Source organism: Apium graveolens, unplaced genomic scaffold, assembly GCF_009905375.1.
Source record: "Apium graveolens cultivar Ventura unplaced genomic scaffold, ASM990537v1 ctg4588, whole genome shotgun sequence".
Taxonomy (NCBI): domain Eukaryota; kingdom Viridiplantae; phylum Streptophyta; class Magnoliopsida; order Apiales; family Apiaceae; genus Apium; species Apium graveolens.
This window is the reverse complement of record NW_027418607.1, coordinates 14,517-22,353: the sequence shown is the minus strand read 5'-3', so window position 1 is coordinate 22,353 and position 7,837 is coordinate 14,517. Positions and strand designations below refer to the sequence as shown.

At 36.3% G+C, this 7,837-nt stretch overlaps 1 non-coding gene across 1 annotated transcript; it reads right to left on the bottom strand.

Moving 5' to 3' along the window:
* Positions 1-6,597: 6,597 nt before the first annotated feature.
* LOC141702052 (small nucleolar RNA R71) lies at positions 6,598-6,708 on the bottom strand. Its single transcript, XR_012566992.1, has one exon. It is a non-coding gene; the product is annotated as a small nucleolar RNA R71 (small nucleolar RNA).
* Positions 6,709-7,837: the final 1,129 nt, after the last annotated feature.

The window sequence follows — 7,837 nt, the reverse complement described above, 5'->3', positions numbered from 1 at the left end:
GGATTAGGAACCAACTACGAGACTATGGCTCTGTATTGAACAAGATTCCTATTTTATGTGACAACACAAGTGCAATAGCCATCACCAACAACCCTGTGCAGCACTCGAGGACAAAGCACATTGACATCAGGTATCATTTTATTAGAGAGCACGTCATGAATGGTACTGTTGAACTATTTTTTGTTCCAACAGAAGAACAAATAGCAGATATTTTCACTAAACCACTTGACGAATCCACATTTACCAGATTAGTTGGTAAATTGGGCATGTTAAATAGTTTTTGTGATTAATTTAATTAATATCTGGAATCTGTTCTTGAATGAATTTACAAATGAATTTTTCATAAATGAAAAATTCATTTGCAAATTTATTTTATCATTTTATCATATTTCTTGCTTATTTCTATGTAATATATATTATCTTATCTATGTTATTTACTCTACTTGTTAATTTAAAATATCTCAGAATATTTTATTTCCTCTAAAAATATTTTTCTATGAATTTTATTTGCTAAAATTCAACAGAAATCTATTTTTGGAATAAAAATAATTAATTCTGAAATATTGTCTTTATTTTCTGTAAAAATTTTAAGTATTTATTTCAGTTTTACTATTTTGTAATAAAGTTTCAGTACATTAATAGTTGTCTGTACATATTCATTTTGTTTTTCTACTGCAAAGACAATCGGCAAGACAATTAAAATTGTCTTGCTGAAAATCATTTCAGTAAACATGGAAATATATAAATCTGTTAATGCTTATTTTAATATCAGATTAATTTTATAACTGGCAAGACAATCGGTAGGACTATTGATTGTCATGCCAGTAATAAAATTAATATCAGAATTATATTGTTTTATTTTGTACTGGTATGACAATCGGTATGACTATCAGATTGTCATACCAGTTGTTTATTTTTATTTGTTTCTTTTCCTTCTTTTGCCTGGTATGACAATCGGTATGACAATCCCGGATTGTCATACCAGCTGTTATATAAAGGCTGTTGCTGTTTTGTTTTGAATCATTTTCAACATAGCAGTTCATTTCAAAGAATTTCTAACAGTTTTCTCTCCATTTTCTCTCTTCTCTCTCTTCGAACCAAACCAAACCTGTTATTTCCTTGCTCGAGTTTTTACTCAGCAAACTTAATCATCACTTTAGTGATATATACATATAAGTATATACATAAAGAAGTGCTGTTGAATTTTCTGAAAATAAAAGTTATTATAAAAAACGCAAAAATCAAATTAAAATCAGTTTGCCCCTTCAATTCCATTTTAATTTTAATTTCTTATTTGTGTCTTTTGGTGTGTCAAAACTGTGTTAGTGATTTAAGAATTTTAACGAGATACATTTCTGTCTAAATTTTTCGATTATAATTAATTTAATTCGAATTATTAAATTAATTTAATTAATTCGAATTTTCTTAATATTATTCTTAAAATTCTGAAAAGCTTGTGTCTTATTATTATTTTATAAAAAATGGCTCTCAATTTCCAAATTGTCGCGCATAATCAAGTTGGTTATTTCAATCCGGAAAAATGTGATGTTGAAAAATTTAAGCCTTGGATTAGATTTTTAAATGATCATTCGATTGTTAGCTCTGCTATTAAATCAAATATGATTTTAAACGTCGATCTACTTAGACTGATTTGCACAACTTCTACTGTGGCCGATGATTCAAAATCTTTTTCATTCACCATCGCAAACACACAGTATGTAGTTGATGAAACAGTCGTCAATCGTGCGTTAAATTTTCCACTAGACAATTTCTGTAATTTACCCTCTGAAAATGATATCACAAATTTTTTCAATGCTATTCACTATCAGGGGGTGATCAATTTAACCAAACTTTCTAAATCAAATTTGGTGTCTGAATGGGATATATTCTTCGATACACTTTCCAAAGTGTTTGCCAACTGCACAAAATCTAATTTTCATAACATTACTTCCACCCTGCAGTATATTGGTCTTGCGGTTGTTTTCAATCAAAGGATCAATTTTGGCAAACTACTTTTTCCCATTCTCTTGAGACGTCTAACTTCTGCTTTACGTGATCATTCTACAAATCGTAGGGTATCATGTTACTATGCTCGTTTTCTTATGCTCATAGCAGATCATCTACTCACCCCTGAACACAAAGCACTTTTTGCTAACTCTGCTGTAACCGAACCCCCACCAGTTAGCAAAAAGATTTACACTCGCCAAGACACAACCTTCAAATTTATGCAAGTACCAGTACTTGTATCTGCTTTCATGGCCAATTATATTCCCTTGCCTATTTTTAATCTTCCCGGCCATGAACAGCAACCTCAACCTCCAGTGGTTCAAGCCACCCAGGCTCTTCCATTACAGGTAGTAACTCCTCACTCTCTCTCTCACTCTCTTCCTACTTCTGTTAACAGACCCTCAGTGGTTGATAGGGCTGACCATGAAGTTGTAGAACCACAGCTTCAATCCCAGGTCATAGAGCCAAACACAGAGTCTCATTCTATCTCACCCTCTCCCCCACTGTCTAAAATGTTACCCAGAAGATTATTAGGAAGTAGTACAATGTCAAATATGAGTGAACCCTCAGCTCTGCCTCCTCCTAAGAAAAGAAAAACCTATTCTGAGGCATCTGAAAGCTCATCCTTGTCCTCCCAACAGGACATGGACTTTGAAATGGCCAATGAACAGTTACTAGAGGCATTCTCTCAACAGGATGCATCTATTGAAATTCGCCATCGGGCCATGGCATCTTGTACTGAGTCAAGCACAATTCCATTACTCACAATGGAACCATACACTTCCCCAGATAATACTCAGGACACCCAGCGAGGAGTGCACGTAGAGTCGGTTACAGTGCCTGCCATAGTTACGGCAGAAGAGCAGTCACATGCTTCAGAGGGAAAATCTGACTCTCCGCCATCTTTAATAGAGTCATTTTCTCCCCTCCCAGATCCAACAACTCTGGCTCCCTTATGGGATTCTCCACTCGCAGATTTATCTGGAGAAAGTGGAGGGCAACTCGGTCAATCTATCCCTGAAGCAATTCAGACATCTATTCCAAAAGATTTGATAGCATTGACTGAGGATCGGGACTCGCGAATTCCCATTGCACCACCACTGACCTCTCTTGAAGAGGCTAGGGTGATTTTTAATGCAGGTACACAAGAACAGCAATTGGAAGACTCCTCACGAGCAATCATATTGAGAGAAACACATGCACGTGAGATGAGTGAACCAAATACGAGTGAACTTCAGGTGAGAGCACACACAGACACTGATACTGTCAACCTGTTAGCTCAGATTGCTGCCCTGAAAGAAGAACTTGCTAAAAGTCAAGCTGAAGCTCAAGCATTCAAAGCACAAGTGGTTGAACGGTCTTCTTCTTCCACCTCTGTCAACAATCAGCTTGCAATCATAAGGAATGACATCTCAGATTTAAAGACTACTGTAATACCAAAGCTCAATTCTATTCAGGACACTCCAAATTTATCAGCTGATGACATATCCAACTTCTGCTCCCTACATACAAGAATGACTTCTCTTGAAGACCTCGTTGAGATGAATCATTCACTGGACAACTCAAGATTTCTAAAGATAGAGACGGGCATGGAACATCTAAATGAAGGCATGAAGCACTTATATTACATGATCAAGAATTCTCATTGCCCTAATGAAGAACAAAGAGCTTATTTTGAATGACCGTCTGGTGGAGGATCAGGCTCTGGAAGTGGTGGAGGTTTCAAAGGAAAGTCAGTAGAGGATCCCTCAACTAAGGGGGAGAAGAAAGGGAGTAGTTCCAAAGGGAAAGAAAAAGATACTTCTGCTGGAGATAAAGGAAAGGCTGATGATGCCTACTACAGTGGAGAACAGGATGACTTCGATATTTTTGACATTCCCACTGAACCAGTTCAGGAAGATAAAGATGGGTTATTTGAAGCTGAAGAAGAAAGTGATTTTGAAGATTGGGAAGAAGAAGATACAGTGGATCCTAGGTTTGAGAAAGAATTTCAGAAAGAGCAGTCAGAGATGCAAAGAAAAGAAGCTGAACTCAAGAAGGTCTCACAGATCATTGATAGGAGAAAAGACATACAAAGAACAGAAACTCTTCAAAAGCAACGTCTTCATGACATTAAAGCTCAAGAAAGGAGAAGAGATGTCAGACTGAAGATTGGTGGAAAGTGGGATGAAGCTAGGAGAGTACTCGATATGCCTCAGCTATGCACTAACAATGATAGGCAGTTCTTACATCTTCTTGACAAGCTGGAAATCTCAAATCCTAACAATGACATGTACATGAATGCTATCAAGACTGAAGTCTCAAGGATCACAGCTGCTTTTGATAGATCCCTAAATGAGATGAGCATTTTTGTATATTGTCAGAGTGAAGGATCATTCAAAGTGTCACTTCATCTATTTGAGAATCGTTCGTTGTCAGAGATTTGGGTTCTTTTAAACAAAGTGAAAAGAAGCTCAGAGTTGAATGAAGTTCTTCGGGAAAGGCTTAAAGAGTTTGCCAGCAGGGCTAGTCCTCAAGTGGTCAACAATCCTCATCAGGTGAGATTCTTTAAGTCTGATTGTCTTCAAATCTGTCAGCTAGATGTACAATCTCTTAAAGACTACTCAGCTAAGCATCTGGTCTGGATGGAACATCATTTGAGAACTGCTGGATATTCATCCATGTTGAAGACTCAAGCTGCTGACTTGATTCAAGCTTATTGTGAGAAGAATGTTAAAAGGTACAATCAACTCAAGAATAAGTTGAAGACAGTTGGAGTTCAACCAGTCAGACCTGCAAGCTTCACTTCAGAAAAGGATCGTGTTTTTGACAAGGAATTGCTTCAAGATTTAGAAGAAGGTGAAGTCAGAAGAGAAGACAACTAAAGTCAATTAGCTCAAAACTCAATGTAATATGATTAGAGCGTTATGAATCAAGATAGTCTAATGTAGTTATATGTTCAGGCTAGAGGAACATCTATCTTGTATTCACTTGTAAATTTCATTTGGAATCTGGAAAATGTTAAATATAATCCAGAACTTTTCTGCTATTTACTTTACATTACTGTTTATATCTTTTTCTTATTTGTTAGTTGAGTTATCCTCTAGGTATTTGTTGTTATTGTCTAACAAGCAAATAGGGGGAGATTGAAAGGCATATGTCATAGCCTACTCGTTTATTCGAGTATTTAACTCAACTCAAATAAGAATGTAATAAGTAAATAGTGGATCAAGCATCAGAGAGATCTCACAAAGTAACATCTGTCAAAGAATAAAGAAACATTGTTCATCTGCAGACTTGAAGATTCACTGGAAGAAGTTCAAGAATTTGATCATGCCTCAGTGATATAAATCAAGATCGTGGATTTAATCAAGTGACAGAGATCTCGTCAAGGTATCATTTATTACAAGGATTCAATCAGAACAACAAAGTCAAGACATGAAGAAACGTCACGAAAGTTAGTCACTCATGAACCAGACAGTACATCGAGTGTCAGCATTGAAGTGACGGAATTGATTCATAAGTCTCAGAGACTTTCAGAAGATTGTCAGAAGAAGGGATGCTGCTCAGGGATAGTATTAATTCTCTATTAATTAATTAAGTCATATAATCTAATTAAGAGAATAAATTATATCTGCAAGGATTAATTTATTGATTAATTGAATTAAATTGATTAATTAATTTAGAATTAATATTAAGGATTTTCAGAATGTTAATTGATTAAAATCTGTGATAATTCTAAAAAAAGACAACTGATTGTTCTAGTATGACAATCGGTATGACAATTGATAGTCATACCGAATGTCTTGCTAATTCAGTTGATTGTATTGATAGAATTTTCAATTAGATTAAAATCAATTATGTATTCAGAAAAACAATTTCAATTGTACTACTATGACAATCGGTATGACAATCAATAGTCATACCGAAAGTCTTGCTAGTTCATTTTAATTGTCTTCCTAGCTCTAATAGATTGTCTCACCGAAAGTCCTTCAAGCTCAAATAGATTGTCACACCAGTTCAACAACTTCGGCTGTGATTGTTTAAAAGAAAGCAGAAGACAATATCAACACATAACTCAGCAAAAACAGAGCAGCACATACAGAACAAGAAAACACAGCAGAAAACAAAAGAAAATATTTCATCATTCATCTGCTTATTCAAGATCAAATATTCTAGTTTGTTAATGTTAAATCCAAACCACTAGAATTACTTATCTTGTTCTTGTATATCAATCTAGCGGATTAAAATCCCTAGAACTTAATCTCAAATCGCTTTTAGCATTTGATCTTTTAATTACAAAAATAGAAAAAGTTCATGTCGAATTTATTCTAAATTTGTAATAATTGATTTGAGATTAATCCCTTGTAATCGATACCGTAGTTGTAACACCTTTCAAGTTTAATAAAAGTTTTATTTAACTTGAATTTTGTTTCACAATTTTATTCCGTATTTTATTCGACGAAACGGTATTGTTTGCATTCAACCCCCCCCTTCTACAAACAAATTGGGACCTAACAGTTGGTTACATTCTCTACCAGCAGGTTCTATCACTACTTGGGAGGATCTTGCTCAGAACTTTCTTACTAAATTCTTCCCTATGACGAAGACAGCTGCAATAAGGAATGCTCTTACTCAATTTGCGCAGTAATCGGGAGAATCTTAATGTGAATCTTGGGAGCGCTACAAGGAGATGCTTAGAAAGTGTCCTCATCATGAAATGCCTGATTGGATGATGATCAATTACTTCTATAACAGTTTGGGAGCACAGTCAAGACCCATGCTCGATGCAGCATCAAGTGGAACATGATGGGCAAAGAACTATGAGGAAGCTTATGATCTAATTGAACTGATGGATGCTAATGAATATCAGTATCCAATCCAAAGATTGCCACATGGCAAGGTAACAGGAGTTCTTGAAGTGGATACAGCTACGACTATCACTTCTCAACTAAAGGCGTTGTCTAGGAAGATCGATTCCCTGGCTAACTATGGTGTTAATCAGATAACCAGTGTTTTTGAGCTGTGTGCAGGTTCGCATGTGACAGAGCAATGCGCTATATCTAGTGAATCGGCCCAATTTGTGAGCAACTTTCAGAGATCGCAGCAATCAGTTCTAGACACTTATCATCCGGACAACTGGAATCATCCTAACTTCAGCTAGAGCAATAATCAGAATGCGATGCAACATCCATTCTAACAGTTTGGAAACAAACAATTCAATCCTCCCAGTTTTCAGCATCAATTTGTACCAAGACAACAACTCCAACTTCAATAACAAACTCATGGTGCATGTCAATCTTTGAATGAAAAATCTGAATTGGAAGAGTTGAGGCTTATGTGCAAAACCAGGCTCTTATATGCCAAAGCCAGGCTGTTTCTATCAAGACTCTAGAAAACCAGATAGGGCAAATTGCTAACGCCTTATTGAATCGACTACCAGGAACGCTTCCTAGTGATACAGAGGCCAATCCAGGCAAGGGGGAAGTTAAAGAACAGGTGAATGCCATCACCTTGAGGCCTGGAAAGATCGCAAGCCCCGAAATTCAGCAAGACGAATAGTATGAAAACTCTGTCCAGAATGCAGGTGCATCTACACCCTTGCCAATTTCAGCAAATGAGATTGTACTTGAAAAAGTGGTGCAGAAGGATGCCGGGGTGGAATCAAGGAAGAAAATTGTGGAATACACTCCTCCTGAGGGTAATATAGGGGAGAAACAGGTCTATCCTCCACCTTTTTTTCCTAAGAGGCTGCAGAAGCAGAAGTTGGATAAGCAATTTGCTAAGTTTCTGGAGGTGTTCAAGAAACTTCACATCAACATACCTTTCGCTAAAGCTCTTGAACAGATGC